Consider the following 20,447-nt stretch of genomic DNA (forward strand, 5'->3'; position numbering starts at 1 on the left):
TCCCGGGTTCACGCCATTCTCCTGCCTCAGCCTCCCGAGTAGCTGGGACTATAGGCGCCCGCCACCTCGCCCGGCTAGTTTTTTGTATTTTTTTTTTTAGTAGAGACGGGGTTTCACCGTGTTAGCCAGGATGGTCTCGATTTCCTAACCTCGTGATCCGCCCGTCTCGGCCTCCCAAAGTGCTGGGATTACAGGCGTGAGCCACCACGCCCGGCCTGCTCACTGCAGTCTTGAACCTCTGGGCTGAACTGATCCTCCTGCCTCAGCTTGGACTATAGGACTAGGAATACAAGCACACGCCACCACGCCCCACTAATTTTTTTGTAGAGACAAGGTCTCACTATGCAAGAGTCCTATACAAGGACTCTCACTGGAGTCCAACTTCCTGGCCTCTAGCAATGAATGCTGCCACTTCGGCCTCCCAAAGTGCTAGAATTACAGGCATGAGCCACTGTACCTGGTCTATTCTTTTATCATTAAATTGTATAGACCTGTAGAGCGAAATAATTGATATTTGGCTGTACATTGGTGTTCTATAATATAATGAAGTTTGAGCTAATCTCAATGTTTGGATATTTATTATTTAGTAATTGAAGTACTTTGCAATTAACACCTTTAAATTAACTTAAAATTTTAAATGTTACAGTAGAAATTAAAATGCCAAGAAGCAGGTGTTAATATCATTGGACAAAATATTGGAGGTTAATTTAAGACAGACTTTCAGGATTAACAGCTATTTAAAAATTTTTTTAATCATTTGTTGATGAGTGTTTTTTCTCATTCCTGAAATACCTACTCTTAAGTCCTTTTTTTTGGTCTTTGGAAAACGTACTCCTGTCCCGTGCTATTCCATTTTTCTTTTTATTTTTTCCCTTTCTTCATTTATACAGATTTTGCCATACAATTTTATTTTTATTGTGGTAAAATACATGTAATAAAACTTATCACTTTAACTATTTTAAAGTATATAAGTCAAGCCACATGTAGTGGAGCCTGTTGTTCTAGCTAGTCAGGAAGCTGAGCCTGGACTCCTTGAGCCCAGGAGTTTGAAGGCAGCCTGGGCAACATAGCAAGACCCCCTTCTCTTAAAAAGTATGTAGTTCAGTGGTATTAAGTACATAAATAATATTGTACGAACATCACCACCACCATCTTGTTCTAGAACTTGTTCATCATTGCCACATAATTTTAGCACCTAATTGTTCCCTAGCGTTTGGCTGCCATATTAAGTTTAGGTTTGTAAGAGATAAACAAGACTCAGTTCTTGTCCTCAAGGACTTTACAGTCTAGTGAGAGAAACCTGACATTTATGATACAATGTGGAAAATTACATGTTAGAACTCCCCATCATTGAATTAGAGTTTTAATTTTACTTTGAAAAGGCAAAGTTACTTCTTGTTAGGTTAATAATCCAGTTGTCATATCGTTCCACACACTGAATTCATTTAGGCTAGACCAAAAGACCGAAGTCTTTAGTCTTTTGACTTAGGTTATTGTAGGACTCACAAATCCTCATGCCCTATACTTTATTGCAAGAAAGGAACCAGAAAATTGATATTTTGATTTAAAATCAAATTATGAGCTATTTCTTCCTAATGAAGCGGGGAGATCTGTGAAAATTATGTTTAGAGAGAACTTCTTAGTTGTCTGCAACTATCATTTGTTGAAACCGTTTTTACTTTAGTTGCAGTGACAACTCGCTTATGATCAAATACAGCATGATACGGGCATGTTTATCTCCCTTGGCAGATCATCTTGAGGAACAGTTGCTTTGGAAACTGTCAAGAGATTGTTTTTAATTCCTTGAGAAGCCGAGAGGTATCAACTGATTTAAAGTTTAATGTCTTAGCAGTTTTAGTTTACAATAATGTTATCAGACTTGAGCAGTATTAAAATACAGATTTTATTTTCATTATTATGACCTATTTTCTTCATTATTAAAAATTTAATGCAATATTGCTTATCAAAGTAAAACAACACGGCTGTTTTCATCTAGAAGGGCTAGATGTGAGAGGGGTGGAATTGAGAGCAGCTTTTTTTTCTTTTTTTTTTTGAGACAGAGTTTCACCCTGTTGCCTAGGCTGGAGTGCTGTGGCCTGATCTCTGATAACTGCAACCTCCGCCTCCTGGGTTCAAGCGATTCTCCTGCCTCAGCCTCCCAAGTAGCTGGGATTACAGGTACCCGCCGCCACGCCCAGCTAATTTTTGTGTATTTTTAGTAGAGACGGGGTTCCACCATGTTGGCCAGGCTGATCTCCAACTCCTGACCTCAGGTGATCCTCCCGCCTCGGCCTTCCAAAGTGCTGGGATTACAGGCCTGAGCCACTGCGCCCAGCCTGAGAGCAGCTTTTTCATATTACATATACAGGCCTTCTATAAACGGCCAGTAAGTCTTCCCAAAGGGTGGTGGGCATTTCCAACGGGCCAAACGTGGCCTGTCATTCTATTTCTCTCTTCCAGCAGCGAGGTCTAGTAGCACGAAGACCAACCGCCCAATGACCGCTAACCGTTCTACCCGTCGTCGTTTGGAACTCCGCTCGCCTTCCAGGCCGGTTAAGGCTTTTGTCTGTTGAGGTCGGGACTAGGTAGGTCTCGACCAATAGGGACACAGCGGTCACCGGGACCGGGTCTGCGCGGCTCCGAGGCCTAAAGAGAAGGCCGTGCCTGCGTCCTGAGGCCGCCTTGCCAGGCCCTCTGCACCCTTAGGGCCTCCGCCGCGCGGTGTTCGGGGAGCCATCAGGCTTCTTGGCTCGCCACTCCCGCTGCCACCCAAAGGCGCTGCGTCCCGGCGGCTCGGAGGGGTTTCGTCGAGGCCGGGCAGACTTGGGCCGGGAGACCAGGCGGCCGGCAGGGTCCGGGCTGGGAGAGGCTGACGCCGCCGTCAGTCACCGAGGTGGGGTGGGGAAGCTTCACGGCCTGGGTCCGGCCAGGGGGCAGCCACAACGGGCCCCCGGTGTGTGCAGAGGGTGGGGCGCGGCCCGTCTTGGAGCCCCCAGCTCACCCGCTGGCCTGGGCCAGAGGAGCCTGGAGGGCCCTGGGGGAGCCAGCCGCGCTCTGCCTGTTGGTAAGAATCCGTATAGTTTTCCTAATGTAGTCAGTCTAAGAGGGTTGGTGTCCCAAATGGTTGATAGTGTTTTAGTTGACAGTTTCAACACCTGTTAGGAGAAAAGTTCAGATTGCTAGGCCTAGATTCCTAATAAATTTTGTTTTGTTTTGTTTGAAATACGGTCTCGTTCTGTCACTCATGCTTGGAGTGCAGTGGCTTGATCACAGTTCATTGTTGTCTCGACCTCCTGGGCTCAAGTGAGCCTCCCACTTCAGCCTCCTGAATAGCTGGCACTACAGGTTCACACCACCATGTGTGGCTAATTGAATTTTTTTTTTTTTTTTCCAGAAACAGGGTCTCACTGTGTTGCCCTGGCTGGTTTTGAACTCTTGGGTTCAAGTGATCTTCCTGCCTCTGCCTCCCAAAGTGCTGGGATTACAGGCGTGAGCCACTGTGCCCGGCCCTAAAACGTTTTTCATAAATTTTTTAAAAGTTGGAATTTGTGGTGTGGTTTTGATTGTCTACTGAAAAAGATTGCAGTCTCCTTTGAGGTTAAAAAAAAAAAAAAAAAGGAAAGAAAAAACTTCAATAGGCTGTTAATAAATTTGACATTTATTGCTCTTGAAAAATAGCTGTCATCATCTTTTTTCAGTGTAATCACTTTCATCAATATGAAGAAGGACACTTGGACATTGAGTAAGCACCAGTTGACAAGCCTACAGAATCGATCAGATGATCATTGCTTAATTTCGAGTCTTAACCAGTTAGGTAGGTAGTGTTCGTGTGACACTTGATGTGAATGAACTTAAACTTATTAATAACCAATACAGTTTAGAATTGTTTTCTTGCATGCCATACAGTAATCAGAGTTTGGAGTGTAATGTAATATTTAATATGTTGAGAAATCAGTCCAAAAATATCTAGAAACACATTAGAATTTTGATGGGGGAAAAATATCTTTTTGGCCCATACTAATATTTTGTTGAAGGTAGCAAGGTAAAGTTTAGCATTTTGTCAACTGAATAAAGGAGTAAAATGTATTTTGATCCTTTATAGATTGCCCTTTCCTGGGCAATATAATTATGTATGAAATGTTCCTACGTGGAAGTAGAACATGTATGGAAAATTTTTTTTAAAAAGTTCCATTAGAAACAGTTAAGGGCTGGGCACAGTGGCTAATGCCTGTAATCCCAGCACTTTGGGAGGCGGAGGTGGGCAGATCACCTGAGGTCAGGAATTTGAAAGCAGCCTGGCTAACATGGTGAACCCCAACTCTACAAAAATACAAAAAATAGCCAGCTGTGGTGGCATGCACTTGTAATCCTAGTTACTCCTGAGGCTGAGGAACGAGAATCGCTTGAACCCAGGAGGTGGAGGTTGCAGTTAGCCGAGATTCCACTGCACTCCAGCCTGGGCAACAGAGCAAATCTCCGTTTCAACAACAACAAAAGAAATAGTTAAGGAGTAATACATTTTATTTACCAGACTCTTGTGAAACATGGCAAGTTTGGTCTATGTAGCTTAATAAATATCTAGTTTTTGTCAAAAGTTGATTATTTCTATCTTTTCACACTGCTTAGTTTTGGACACTGATGATATCAGCAATAGAACAAGGAGATTTATTTATCTGACTCAGTTTAAAAAAAAAACAAAAAAAACTTCGGTTGGACACGTTGGCTGACGCCTATAATCGGTCCCAATAATCTGGGAAACTGAGGGAGGTGGATCACCCAAGGTCAGGAGTTCAAGACCAGCCTGGCCAACATGGTGAAACCCTGTTTCTACTAAAAATAGAAAAAAATTAGCCTGGCATGGTGGTGGGCACCTGCAATCCCAGCAGCTTGGGAGGCTGAGGCAGGAGAATTGCTTGAACTTGGTAGCCGGAGGTTGCAGTGAGCCGAGACCACACGATTGTACTCCAACCTTGGCAAGAAGAACGAAGCTCTGTCTCAAAAAAAAAAAAAAAAAAAAAAAAAAAACTTCTAAATTTTTGAGTATTATTTTCATTTTGAAAAATCCATTTGATTTTTTAAAATTTTTTAAAATTTGAGATGGTGTCTCACTCTGTCGCCCAGGCTGGAGTACAATGGCACACAATCTCAGCTCACTGCAACCTCTGCCTCCTAGATTCAAGCGATTCTTCTGCCTCAGCCTCCTAAGTAGCTGAGATTACAGGCACACATCACCACACCCGGCTAATTTTTGTATTTTTAGTAGAGACGGGGTTTCGCAATGTTAGTCAGGCTGGTCTTGAACTCCTGACCTCGTGATCTGCCCGCCTCGGCCTCCCAAAGTGCTGGGATTACAGGCGTGAGCCACCGTACCCAGCAAAAAGCCCATTATTTTTAAATAACACAGTCCATTGTTAAAATGTCTGAACTTGTCCTTATCGTCAGCATTTAGTATTTGTGCTTAAGTGTACATATTTAATAAGGGTTTCAGTGAGTTACTGGTAAAACGTGAGTGGGGAAAAAAGTCAGAGGGAATCCTAATCTTTATAACCGTCATGACAAGCCAGCCCCCCTCCCCTTAAGAAACACTAACTAGCTTCTTCCTCAGGAAAATATGAAGGCAATTTAGAGAGTGCAGATATTTTAACTTTAGCTTTTATTTTCAAAACCGTAACATAGTAAAGGATCAACATATATTAATGTTCCCAATTAGGTTGATATTGTGTGTGTTTGTGTGTTTGTGTTTGGGTGTTTACAGAAATTTACACAACCTGGGGTGTTCAACATTTTTCTTCCATAGCAGTTGGCCCATATTAGCTAGGCAGCCATGATCTAGTTAGTATTGCACGGCCTACCTTTTTAAAATTTCTTCTCTTCTTTCTCTCCACCTCCCCTTTTTTTTTTTTGAGACGGAGTTTTTGCTCTGTCGCCCAGGCTGGAGTGCAGTGGTACGATCTTGGCTCACTGCAACCTCCGCCTCCTGGGTTCAAGCGATTCTCCTGCCTCAGCCTCCTGAGTAATTGAGATTATAGGCGCCCACCGCCACGCCCTGGCTAATTTTTGTATTTTTAGTAGGAATGAGGTTTCCCCATGTTGGCCAGGCTGATCTCGAACTCTTGACCTCAGGTGATCCACCTGCCTGGGCCTCCCAAAGTGCTAGGATTACAGGCATGAGCCACAGCGCCTGGCCTCCACCTCCCTAATTTTGTCCTTCTGGTCCAGTGAACTCTGTATAGAATACCTTCTGCCTTAATGTGCTAGCATGATGCTAGACTTAGGCATGGCAGTAATTGATGGCACATGTGATAATGTTGCAGAGGGAGAATTCTCATCGGCTGTTTCACTGAAAGCCTAGTCTTGTGTTTTGACATATGGATAAAATGCCAAGCTCACTTTGCTAAGTTAAAAATCACTGGTTTGTGCCTTGTTCTGTATTATTTGGGGGATTATCACAAGGCAGAATTTTGTAATGAAATCTGTAGACTAGATCAGTATCTTGTATTTGAAAAATAACTTTTCCCTTTTAGTTTTAAAAATTGGGGTTCAAAGTTTTAAGAACAGAGCCATCGGAATCAACTCCCCAGTACCATATTCTACAAGGTGCGTGGTTGGTTAATATTCTTACACAAGCTATAATTCTGTGGGTACTCAACAGTAGTAGGAAATTTAATTAGATGAAATTTGCAAGCTAGTATTCATTATTAATATACTCAACAAAGACTTTTTTAAACCACTAAATTACATTATATTTAATATTTTTTAAGCCTTCTTAGAGGGCTACATTGAAAGATTTTTGGAAAATTTATTCCTGTGGCACATGAGGCTAATGCTATTTTACCTCTCACAATGTCCAGGATTTTTTTCTAGCACATGTTATAGGGAAAACATGATCACAGGCAGTCTAATTGAGTAATCATTGTTGAATAATCTCAATGAGTAGGAGTAGAATTGATACATGCCTTGATTATTAAATAGTGCTACCTTCTCCACTTAAAATAACAAACAGTATATAGTACTAAGGCTGGATATTTAATTTTTTAAATAAATAAATGCATATTCAGAAATGCGTATTAGTAATTATGCTTCTAATGACAATTTACTTCTGAAACACATAAATATATGTATTATTTGTGATGTGTTAATTTAGGTAGAAGGAGGAGGAGCTTCATAGCCTACATTGAATTAGATAGAAGTAGGACACAGGATCTGGGAGAATAAACAAATATGTGAGACAAAATAAGAAAAAAAGAAGTAGGACACACTAGATTAGAGAGATCTTATTTCTGTTGCCTGGTCATTTGGAAGTAAAATTTTAAGTGTTCTTTTTTTTAAACTTTTTTTTTTTTGAACCAGAGTCCCTATCACCCAGGCTGGAGTGCAGTTATGTGATCTTGGCTCACTGCAACCTCTGCCTCCCAGGTGCAAGTGATTCTTGTGACTCAGCTTCCCAAGTAGCTGGGACTACAGGTGCCTGCCACCATGCCTGGCTAATTTTTTTTTTTTTTTTAGACATGGTCTCATTCTGTGGTTCAGGCTGGAGTGCAGTGGCACAGTCTCGCCTTACTGCAACCTCTAGCTCCTGGGTTCAAGCAATTCTCCTGCCTCAGCCTCCGGAGTAGCTGGGATTACAGGTGCCTGCCACCATGCCCAGCTAATTTTTGTATTTTTTCAGTAGAGACAGGGTTTCACCATGTTGGCCAGGCTGGTCTTGAACTCCTGACCATAGGTGATCCACCCGCCTCAGCCTCCCAAAATGCTGGGATTACAGGTGTGCATCACTACTTTTACTTTGTTAAAAGTTATTTTCTTGTGCCTCCTTGTGTTACCCATCATCCTTAAGCCTATTGGATTTTTGATGAATATTTATAAAACCTTACCTTAAGCCTATTGGATTTTTGACAAGTGTTTATAAAACCTTTTTTCTTTTATTGGTAGGAAAGGGGACCATACTGAATACTAGCCCTTCCTGCAGAGTCACGGAGCTGCCTCTTTTCCTCCAAAAGCAGATAGTTTGAAATGATGGGAAAGGTCCAGATTTTCTGTATTGCTCTTTCACTTCCCCTAGGAGGTTGGTGAGGGGAGCAGATTATGGGAGAAGTGTCTATTGTTTCTGTTGCCTTTGTTATGATTGGAAGGACTTAGAGTGGCATATTAAATATTTTATTATAGTCCCTAAGGATTTAAAGAACAGTTTTAACCTAACGTTTTAGAAGAGAAATTCCAGTACCATTTTCTATCAATAGCTTTTTTCTGAGAAGATGACAGTCATCCTCTTGAGTGGTTTTGTAAAAGTGATACTAATGTGTATAACCTTAATTTTTTCTTTTTTTTTTTCCCCTCTCCCTTTAACCTTTGCTTTCCTTTCACTGTTGTCAATCAGAAGACATTGCTCTTGCGTTTCTCAGCTGGTCTTTACTCGTGAATTACTCATGCTTTCACTCTTCTTTAGTAAATACATTACTTACAAGCAGTGAATTGAAAACCAGACCAAAAAAAAAAAAAAAGGCCTTCAGTGATTGGACAGTTTCTTACTTTGTGTTACATTTAACTGTTCTTTTGACAGCCCAATTTTTAAAGCCAGGTTCATATGGAAATGCTTTCACTCCACTTGCACTGCTTTTGGAAATAGCATACTGCTTCATCTGTCTGTTTATTTTAGTGCATTCATAATATAACACAGTCAGCATAATGTTTCATCACCACTTAGCCAAGCATTGAGTTTTCTTAAAATTAAAAAAAAAAAAACAACCGTAATAAAATTTTGATCTCACCGTTTTTTCAGTTTGATATTGGCTGCATGCTAGTTAAGTATTATACACATACACATACACACACCATACACGTACACATTGTTTTAAACCAATCAAGTCTGGCCTGGATTTAGTGCTGATTGTTTTTTCATTTCTAGTGGTGGGGCAGTCTTACAACTTACTTTGTATCATGAAAATACAAAAAATTAGCTCGATGTGGTGGTGGGCGCCTGTAGTCCCAGCTACACAGGAGGCTGAGGCAGGAAAATGGAGGAGTTTGCAGTGAGCCGAGATTGCGCCATTGCACTCCAGCCTGGCGACAGAGTCAGACTCCGTCTCAAAAAAAAAAAAAAAAAAAAAAATGAACATTCTCTGTAGCTTGGATAGTAAAACTGAGGCATTTTATTGTGAAATATTAAAATGGTGCATTCTGTGTGTATACATACAGGAGTGTGCCTATGTAGTTATGTTTGTATTTGCTTGACCATGAAGATAAAAAGTACAAGTGATGCTGTTTTATTTGAAGCCTGAGCGCTTCTGGTTTCCTAACCAGAAATTGCTATCTGGTTCTTCTAATGGAATGGAGGGCTTTTCCATTCTTAGACTGTCCAACTCTGAACTTGCTCTGAATCTCAAATCTTTCTGTTCACAGAACAAACATTCAAGTGCTTTTCTTCGTTTTTTTTTTTTTTTAATATTTATTTATTCATTTATTTATTTATTTTGAGATGGAGTCTCACTCTTGTCACCCAGGCTGGGGTCTCGGCTCACTGCAACCTTCACCTCCCGGGTTCAAGTGATTCTCCTGCCTCAGCCTCTCAAGCAGCTGGGATTACAGGCCCTCACAACCACACCCAGGTAATTTTTGTATTTTTAGTAGAGACGGGGTTTCGCCATGTTGGTCAGACTGGTCTCTACCCCAGACCTGAGGTGATCCGCCCACCTCAGCCTCCCAAAGTGCTGGGATTACAGGAGTGAGCCAACGCACCCGCCTCTCAAGTGTTTTCAAGTGTTTTTCTGTATATTAGGTTCATTAGCACCAACTTCATGACTTCTAAAATGTGACTGCTTTCATGTCCAGATAGCTTGAATACAGGTATCTACCAATGATATGAGGTGGATAATAAATAATACGACAGTGTTGCTTATTTCTCAAAAAAAAAATTTTTTTTTCCAATTATATTATACCCTCCTCCCCAAGAGGTGGGCAGAAAAGCATTGTTAATCTTTTTTTACAGATGAGGAAAAACAAGATCAGAGGTGCTAACAGTGCTACAGCCTAGTGCCAGGTCTTCTGTCCCCAGTTCTAGGTTCTCACCATGACGATGTTTTTCTTTTCTCACAATCTTTACTTCTTCCTCTGACCCTCAGCACCACCCAAAATACTTTTAATTCTGGAAAAGAAACCCAGCTGCACACTGCTACACTTGACCTTATTGCAGTCAGAAGCTTTGGATGATTCCTTATCCAAAATATTAGAGATGAAATGAAAGCAAAGTAGGCATCTGACAAAAGTTGATTTTTCCCTTCTGCATTTTAGGACCTCAAGTAATGTTTTTCCAGAAACTGCTATTATGCCATAGATTCACTGTACCTTCAACAACATAGACATACAATCTGGCAAATTAAATTTTTTTTTTTTTTTTTGGTACAGTTGCAAGATTTAATAGAGTGAAGACAGAGCTCCCATACAAAGGTAGGGGACCCAAAAAGGGTAGCCATTGCTGGCTTGAATGCCTGGGTTTATATCCCAATCATTGTCCTTCCTCCTGTGCTCTCAGGCAATAGATGATTGGCTATTTCTTTACCTCCTGTTTTTGCCTAATTAGCATTTATTGAGCTCTCTCTACTATCTGATTGGTCGGGTGTGAGCTAAGTTGCAAGCCCCATGTTTAAAGGTGGAAGCGGTCACCTTCCAAGCTAGGCTTAGGGATTCTTAGTCGGCCTAGGAAATCCAGCTAGTCCTGTCTCTCAGTCCCCCTTCTCAACAGGAAAGCCCGAGTGCTGTTGGGGAGGTTGGCTGATGACCGCTCTAACTGCTTCCTGCTAAATTGGGGCGCAGTAGGGGTTGTGCAGTTGAGATTTCCTCAGGAGGAGTGCCTTCGATGTCATTAACATCGAAGCATGGACTAGCTAGTGGACCGGTCCAGCAGTCTGCGGTAGATCTTATTCATGGACTGCATCTGGGGCTCCATTTGAAGAACCATTTGTAGTTTTACAGCTTTGATTCTGGAAGAGACAAACTTAACAAGGAGGTTAAAGATACAGGGTCCAAAGAGGAGTAGCAATATTATAACTGCTAGAGGTCCTAAGAAGGGGAGAATCTGCGGCATCCATTGGCTGAGGAGGCCCCAGGGTCCAGTGTTTTGAAGCTCCTCTGCTCTACATTGTATTCGATATTGAATTTCTTTAACTTTCTTGGTGACGATTCCGGATTGATTAACATTATAACAGCATTCTTCCCCTAAAAATAAACAGGTTCCCCCTCTTTTGGCAGTTAGCAAGTCTAAAGCTCTTTGATTTTGAAGGACTACTGCTGCTAGGGAGTTAAGTTGATCTTGCAAGGTGACCAGGAAGTCAGCAACCCGTTCCATGTCACCATTTAGTTGTTGAGATAGTTTGTAGTAGAACTGAGTAGAGGCTGTGATACCGCCAATGCCAGTACCTAGTCTGCCTAGCACTCCTGCTCCAATAACAAAAGGAAGAATGGGTACTCTTTTGTTGCAGGGCTTAGGTACGACATGATTGTATAAATCTTGTTCAGTGTAGATGGTCATAGGGGGCACTAAGAATGAGAGGAAGCACATAGATTTTGAAGAGCCATTCAAGCAACTATAGGCTGAGGTACCACAGACTCTTTTGTCCTGGGGGTAGGCAGACCATTTGTGTGGGCGGAGTTACCTACCCGATGCACTGGGAGTTGGTTGTGTCTATAGTATTGCTACATTTTACACAGGTGAGGTTTGAGGTATGGGTTATTTCCAGATTGGAAACAAGAGGTCCTACTAAAACGGAAATGGTGTTTATTTATGTACTGAAGTTGTTCCATTGTTCAGGTACAGGGATTGAAATGTATGACCTGAAGTGCAGGGGGAGGCACATCCAACAGTTAGTAGGGTTTTGGGTTGAGACCTCATGGAGCCCAGTGAGGGTGGTATTAAATAGGCTTACCAGGCGAGTATGGGTACAGAGGGTTTCATGTAGTTTTGAGAGATCTAGTCCTTTGTAGGGGTTAGGGGTGCTGTGTACCCAGGTCAGTTGGGAGATTACATCCTTTACGTGTTTTTCTCTTGCCTGATCTTGAACTCCACCCCATCAGACATACTGATATGAGTGAAGTAAGTCCAACAGACAGTGGCTCCAAGTCCTCCAGGACAACTAGGATTAATCATTTTCCTTGTCCAATAATGAGTATTTGCATGCTTGCAAAGAGTGGCAGAGTTATAGCAGTTGCTGGGTGCGGGCAGTGAAGGTGGAGGTTCCCTTAGATAAACTCCTATAAGATGGGGCATCAATATTTCCAGGACGCCGCATTCTCCAAATAAACTCTTGGTAAGGGGAGCTACTGGTCGTACAGTGGCATGGAGAGGGTGCAGTGAGAGTGAAAGGGGGTAAGAGAACAGTGAAGAGAAAAATATGATAAGGGAGGGCCATGGGGATTTACAATTTTAGTTACTTTCCTCACGGTTGTCTGACAGCCACAAGTCTCCTTTAGCAGTGAGTATGCCGTTCACATCATGAGATGTCCACACAGTAAGATCTCTTCCCTGTATTATTTTAACTGCTTCAGATACTAAGACTGCTACTGCCGCCACTGCCCGTAAACAGTGAGGCCAACCCTTTGCCACTACATTAGTTTCTTTACTCAGGTATGCCATGGGTGGCAAGCTTCTCCCTCGGACCTGTGTAAGGACACCTAGAGCTATTCCTATTTTTTCTGTGACATATAAAGAAAAGACTTGCCCCATTGGCAAGCATAACACTGGGGCTTGGGTTAGGGTCGTCTTTAGGGCCTGGAAAGCCACTTCTGCTTCAGGTGTCCATCTTACTAAGTGGGTATTGGCTTTCTGAGTTTCCTTAATTAGTGTATATAATGGCCTGGCTATTTCGCTGTACCTGGGAATCCATATTTGGCAGAAACCTGTTATGCCAAGGAACCCTCTTAGTTGCTTTAGGGTTTTGGGATGAGGATAAGCCAGTATAGGCTGGATACATTCCTCACTGAGGGCCCTGGTGCCTTTGGATAATTTTAGCCCTAAGTATTTAACCTGCTGTGAGCAGAGCTGAGCCTTTGGTTTAGAAACCTTGTAGCCACAGGTAGCGAGGAAATTTAAGAGTGCTTGAGTGGCTTGATGGCACAAGGTTTCTGAACGGGCAGCTAAAAGTAAATCATCCATGTACCGAAGGACAAGAGTGTCCAGGTATGAGAACTGGCTCAAGTCTTGGGCTAACGCCCAGCCAAATAGATGGGGGCTATCCCTGAACCCTTGGGGTAAAACAGTCCAGGTGAGTTGAGACGTTGGGTTCGAAGGATCTTCAAAGGCAAACAAGAATTGAGAGTCAGGATGTACAGGGATACAGAAAAAGGCATCCTTAAGGTCCAGGACTGTAAACCACCCTGCTTCCTCTGGTATTTGGGAAAGCAGAGTATAAGGGTTAGGTACAGCTGGGTATAGAGGGACAACAGCCTCATTGATAATCCTGAGATCTTGCACTAACCTCCACTGTCTGTTGGGTTTCTGTACTCCTAAAATTGGAGTATTGCAAGGGCTATTGCATGGTTTAACTAGGCCTTGGGCTTTTAGGTCCTTAACAGTCTTTTGGAGTCCTTGTTGGGCTTCAGGTCTAAGGGGGTACTGTCTTTGGTAGGGAAAGGAGGCAGAATCCTTCAGTTTAACTTGAAAAGGATGGGCATTCTTTGCTCATCCATATTGTCCTGTTGCCCAGACTTCAGGATTAATTCTTTCCTCAAGCAGGGGACAACAAACGGGTGTTCCTTCTCCTCTGTTCAGGTGTATAATGGCCCCTGCTTTTGCTAGAATGTCTCTCCCTAACAAGGGAGTGGGGCTTTCAGGCATAATTAGAAAAGCATGTGAAAAGAGTAAAATTCCCCAGTCACAGCTCAGTGGCTGGGAGAAGTATCTAGTGACTGGTTGTCCTAGGACCCCTCAGATAGTGACAGATCTGGAGGACAGTTGTCCGAGACAGAAGAGTAAGACTGAGAAGGCCGCACCAGTGTCCAGGAGACAGTTAACCTCCTGGCCCTCAATGGTCAAGCATACCTGGGGCTCTGTGAGGGTAACAGCATGGGCTGGTGCTTGCCCCACGCACCCTCAGTCCTGCTGCTGGATCATCTGGTTAGTGGCTTCTGGCTCAGAGGACCCTCATGCCCTGGGGCAGTGGGCCTTCCAGTGATTCCCTTGACATAAGGGGCATGGAAGAGGGGGTGGCTTATTTCTACTTGGAAAATCTTTTTTAAAGTGCCCTTGCAGACCACACTGGAAGCAAGCCCTATTAGTTAAGCATTCAATTTGCCCAGCTTTTCCCTTTTCCAGAGCCTCCAAAGTCCACTTGCCTGAGGGCCATGACTAAAGCGGTGGCCTTTTTTTATCCCATTTGTCCCGTTCCGTCTGCTCCTTCTGATTTCTATTATAAAAAACCAAGGTTGCCAAGTTCAATAGGGTTTCTAAGTTCTGCTCTGGGCCTAAGGCAGACTTTTGAAGTTTTTTTTCTAATGTCTGCAGTTGACTGAGTGATAAACTTATTCTTTAAGATTAGTTGGCCTTCAATAGAGTCAGGTGACAGGGAGGTATGTTTCCTCAATGCCTCCCTTAGTCTCTCCAGAAAGGCAGTAGGATTTTCTTCCTTTCACTATGTTATAGTGGACATCATTGAATAATTCATAGGTTTCTTCCTAGTTTTCCTTAGTCCTTCCAGCACGCAAGTTAGCGAATGTCTGCGGCACCAATCTCCATGTTCTGATTCTGTGTCCCAGTGAGGGTGTACACAGGGAACTGCCTGCTGGTCTATGGGAAATTGTTCTCTTTCCTCTGTTGTCATCCTGTCATTGACCTGACTGAGATACCAGAGATCGCCAAACTCTTGGGCTGCAGTTATGGCGGCACTTCTCTCATTTGGGGTTAGTGTCTGATTTGGCAGTAACATTATATCTCTCCATGTCAGATCAAAGGATTGTCCTAACCCTTGTAAAACATCAATATAGCCATCAGGGTTATCTGACAATTTACCTAGGTCTATTTTTTTTTGCTTTAAGTCTGAGAGAGAAAAAGGTACACGCACTCTGGCTGGGCCGAATTCTCCTCCTCCCACTGCTTGGAGGAGGCATAATCGGGAAATACTGGCACTTTTTGGTTCATTGTTTACCCCTTTGTCTATCTCCTTTTTGACCATTTGGGTTGAAGGGGGTTCCTTATTAGTTGGGGAAGGAGTCAGGGGGACACTAGGGTAGGGAGGTGGACCCTGAGGGCTTCCCGTAGGGCATAAATCATACTTTTTACATAATTGCGAGTTGTCTCTTAATGAAAAGAAAGTTTGTATGTATGGCACTTCACTCCATTTGCCTTCTTTTCTACAAAAGAGGTCTAGCTGTAAGATGGTGTTATAATTTATACTTCCTTCAAGAGGCCAGGTTTCTCCCCATTGAAGAGGATATTGTGGCCAGGTGGTACTGCAGAAGAATATAAGTCATTTCCTTCTTAGCATCTGAGGGTCAAATTGGTCCCAATTCTCCAGAATACATCTTAGGGGCATTTTTGCCTTGGGGGGAATGTTTCTCATCGCTTTGGACATCCCTTCGTTGTTGTCAAATGTTACGGCGGAGTCCTTGCTCCCAGAGCTCCCAAGATGGTGGCGGGCTGCTTCCAAAATGGTGGCAAGCCTTGTGTTCTCAGCCTCATGGATTCCAAGGAATGGAATCTTGGGCCATGCAGTGAGTGTTATAGCTCTATTTGAAGCTGTGGGTCACGGAAGAGAACCGTGGAACCCAGTGACTCGTGTTCAGCTCCATTAGGATGAATCCGGGCACTTAGCTGTGCAGGAACAATGGCAAGACTTTAGCCTGATTGGGAGTGGCAGTGGGTGCCTCGCTGGATCAGGAGCACAGCAGATACCCTGCCAGATCCAGAGGGATGGAGGTGAGCGGCGGGTCTGCAACAGCGGCAAACAGCAATGGTGGACGGCAAGCGAAAGCTCAACTCGAGCCATAACAAACACGGACCAAAAGAGAGTGCAGTTGCAAGATTTAACAGAGTGAAGACAGAGCTCCCATACAAAGGGAGGGGACCCAAAGAGGGTAGCCCTAAAAATCTCTTAACCTACACCCCAGATCCCTGTCTATATTTAAGAAAAGAATCTAGGGTGGACACAGTGTTTTTTTCTGTGTTGAGTCTTCTGTGATGGGGCTAGGATGTGTGGGAGCAGAGAACCGTGCAGGTGGGTGGAGCAGGCTGGATGAGGATCTATCAGCAATGGGAGGGGGCCTCCACTTTAGCATCCCTCCCCCTGCTCCTCTCAGAGGGTTGCCTTTCATTGCATTCAGCTGTGATGGTAGCAAGAACACGGGCACACTGAGGATGAGGAGAGAGGGAGCCTTGTGCTCTCTCTGTATCTGAGGGAGGGCAGCACAGGGAACGGAGCAGTCTGCAGAGAGGCCAGCTCATCAGGGAAGTGGCTGTCTTCCACCTTGGGTTTTGGCTGAGCGCTGGGCAATTGGCCCCTGGGATCAATGGAATAATCCTAAACAGAGCTACTATATGTCACACTATGGAATGTTCCAAGTAGGTGGCCATGTTTTCAAAAGGTGTCTTTCTTCCTTTTGTTGTTGCCATTTCAACCTAGGTTTAGGTTTGGGTGTATGTTTCTCTTCTCTGACTGGCACTTGAATGTTTGCTGACTCCTACTCTGTGTGACCGGGGCATACAGCTGTGAACTGAGGCATGCCGTCCTATCATCTTTCATTATCAAAGCAGCCTCTTCTTTTTTGACAGGTTGAAGAAGCATCTGTAGGGAATCCAGAAGGAGCCTTCGTAAAGGTGTTACAAGCCCGGAAGAAGCACAGGAGCACTGAGCTGACTACTGAGCCGGAGGTGCCCTCAGACAGCAATAGCATCAACTTGTCAGGCTTTGGGAGTGAGCAGCTAGACTCAGTGCCAAGAGCTTGCCTTATTTCTCAGCGAAAAATCTATAAGATGTGGAATCAATGTTACGTTCCTTAAACTGCTTTTTTCAAAAGTACAAGATGGAGGTAGGCCCCTGGGTATTTTGAAAAACAATACAAAGAGCCCCTCTCTTCAACCTGCCTCCAACAACTCAACTTATGAAAATAAACTGGGAAAGCTTTATTTTCTGGAAAATGTGTTAGATGCAGAAATTCAAGAAAAACTCAATGAAGATAAAAGAGAAGAAAAAACTGCCATGCTTATACCAAGGCTTATAGAAGTCCAGCCTTCTAGATAACAAATTTAAACGCCAAATATTTGAAAAGAAATTAGAAACTGCCCAATCACAGGAAAACAGCCTGGCAAAGATTCCAAATGTCGGCAAAAGCCTACGGAGAGTGAACAGAGTCCTCATGGGCCCAAGGAGCATCCAGAAAAGGCACTTCAAAGAGGTGGGAAAGCAGAGCATCAGGAGGGAACAGGGTGCCCGGGCATTCGTGGAGAACGCTGCCAAAGAAAAACAGCTTGGGAGTCCAGCCCCAAGGGAGCTGGAACAGCCTCACGAAGAGCAGGGGCCCAAGAAGTTAGCAGGAAACGCTGTCTACACCAAGCCTCCGTTCACACTAGAGCATAAGGCGGCAGTCTTCTCTTTGTTGAAACCCTTCTCCATGGGCATTCCTTCTGCCTCCACCCCTGCAAAAGCCCGACCTCAGGCCAGAAACAGATGGAAAGACTTAACTTATGCCATTTTGGTTTTAGAAGATGCAAAGGCTAGAGTTAAAACCAATCGTACATTCCAGAAAAAAATACCGCTTTCTTAAAAGTTGCTCCTATGTGGTCCACAGAACACCCAAGGCCAAAAAGAGTCAAAAGTTCAGAAAGAAAAGCTCTCTCAATAGACTGATGCTCACAAAGAGGCCTCCATTCTCTGCAGCAAAGAGCCTCATAAATTCCCCTTCACAAGGGGTTTTTTGTCTTTAGGAGACCTGAGTCCTCAGGAAAATCCTTTTCTAGTAGTATTTGCTCCTTCAAAACGTTTTATAGAGAACACTAATGTAAAAAACACCACAGCAAGAAATGCCTTAGAAGAAAACATCTTTATGGAAAACAGTACTATGCCAGAAGGCACCATCTCTGAAAACACAACCTACAGTCATCCTCCTGAGGCAGATTCCACTGGGACTGTGTTCAACTTAGAGACAACTGTTAAACACACCAGTGAAACACAATGGGAATACAACAACGTGGACACGGCTTGTCCCCCAAGCCCAAAATCTTCTACTACCTGTTGCCCTCGTCCCCAGGTGACTGGTTTGAAATTCAGCTAAACCAGCAGCTATGGTCCCTCATCCTCAACAACGATGTGAGAAGGCTCATTTCTAATGTTATCCAAACCTTGAAAATGGACTGCTCTGAGACCCACGTGCAATTGGCCTGTGCCAAGCTCATTTCCAGAACAGGCCTCCTGATGAAGCTTCTCAGTGAGCAGCAAGAACTGAGAACTATATTACCGAGAGCACAGAAGCCCAGAGTGAACAGAAAGAGCAGGACCACACAGAAACACGAGACCCAGACTTTCTCATCATTTAGCATATGCCAGAAATGTTGGGGTGATCAGACCCAACACCAGGTCATGGGGACTATGAAGTCTGGTGGAGTCAAAGGAATGAGACAAGACAAATTAAGAGAACATAGGGTGGGTCCAGGGGGCCAATGCCAGTATGGAGGCTGTGAAGGCTCTTCGAGGGCTCTGGGAGCCCACACTATTTATTGGTAATCAAACAAAGAAGCAGGTGGTGAGGACGTGCGGATGTGGGGGTAACAGGTGAGGACATGAGGAAGTAGGGGTAGAAAGGCAGCAGTGCATCAAGCATAGCTGTGATGGCTTAGCATATGCTGTGCCACTTGAGATAAGGGGACAGATTCTCCTAATTCAAGATACAATCAATTTATGATCTTGGGAGAGAAAGGAGCAAGGGGCCAGCGAGTCTGGACACATTCCAGAGGCTACAAGGGGTTTTATACCCTGAGCCCTGGGTTCTCTCCAAGCCACAAGGGGTTTTATGCCCTGGACTTATAGTGTGGCAGGGCAGCCTTCCACCCTTTGGTGCAGAGCTGGGTGTTCCATAGGTCACGAGAGGTTTTAGACTCTGGACTCAGCACATGTTCCAAGACTCTTTTACATGTCAGACAAGCAAGCCCTGCCTCAGCCCTTCCACCAACAAGGAAAGTGCCCACACAGGAGAACCTCGACTCCCAGACCATAGCTTGTCTTGGCCACGTAACTGTGGCCATGACAGTGATCTCCCACTTTGCTCATTTAGAGAGTGAAATAGATTAGTACACAAGATAAACTGTAGGCCAAGTATGATGGCTCACACCTGTACTTCTAGCACTTTGGGAGGCTGAGGTGAATGGATTGCTTGAGGTCAGGAGTTTGAGACCAGCTTGGCCAACATAGTGAAACCCTGTCTCCACAAAAAAATATAAAAATTAGCTGGTTGTGGTGACACATGCCTGTAGTCCCAGCTACTCGGGAGGCTGAGATGGGAGGATCACCTGAGCCCAGGGAGGTCGAATCTGAGGTGAACCATGATCGCACCACTGTACTCCAGCCTGGGCAACAGAGTGAGACCCTGCCTCAAAAAATAAAAAAGAACCTGTAAGCTACTCACCTGGAATACTGGGGTATTGAATAGTTAGCTTTCATGCCCTTAGTTTTTTAAAAAAATTGTTCTTTCCTTTTTTTTTTAACTTCACTAAAGAAGTCCCAGGATATGGCTATAACAAACTCATCTTGGCAATATCTGTGACTGTAATACTAACGATTTTGATTATAATTTACTGTCTCATTGAGGTAAGGACAATAATTAATTCAGGTTTTCAGAATGCAGTCCTGTCTTTGTGTAGATTCAGAGCCCACAAACTCAAAACCAAAGCCACTTTCCCACCTGCTGCTACTTGACACTCTTCTTCAGTCGTTTAAGGCTGAGGTATGCTTCCTTCTTCCTGTGTACTTTCAGCGCAAAGTGAGACTTTTGAGTTGGGAAGAGATACTTCTGAATTAGACTACTGATCGGTGTCACCTAATTCTAATCCCAACCACCTTTATTCTAGGCAGACCATACTCACTGCCATGCTTACCCTTCTGTTGGGCACCTTTGTCCTCCTTCCTGTTGGCCTTCTGGTTCCTACCCAATTGTCCAGTCCATAGGCCTCAATAACTCATTTTTGCCCACCCCTGTGGTAGCATTTTCTGTCGCCTTTATCTACTCAAATAACCGCTTTATCACTAATTTATTTTTCTGTATTTTCATTTATAGGATCTTACCTAGCCATATAGCCTGCTGCCTCTGCCAATTTAAAAAAGCATTGAGGTTGTTTGCAAGACAGTCAAGCTGCATTGCAATAGTGCATGTCTGAGAAACACCACACATTGTCATGAGTCCAAATTGCCTGGTGATAACTTGTTACATTATTTTAAGTATTTGTTTTTAAATTTTTTTGTTTTTTTATTTTTTAA

The 20,447-nt window shown here is 43.6% G+C and overlaps 1 pseudogene; it reads left to right on the forward strand.

Moving 5' to 3' along the window:
* Nucleotides 1–20,447, forward strand: part of LOC105543003 — a 46,118-nt pseudogene that overhangs the window by 22,008 nt on the left and 3,663 nt on the right.

The sequence above is a fragment of the Mandrillus leucophaeus genome, unplaced genomic scaffold (assembly GCF_000951045.1).
Source record: "Mandrillus leucophaeus isolate KB7577 unplaced genomic scaffold, Mleu.le_1.0 Scaffold272, whole genome shotgun sequence".
Taxonomy (NCBI): Eukaryota; Metazoa; Chordata; class Mammalia; order Primates; family Cercopithecidae; genus Mandrillus; species Mandrillus leucophaeus.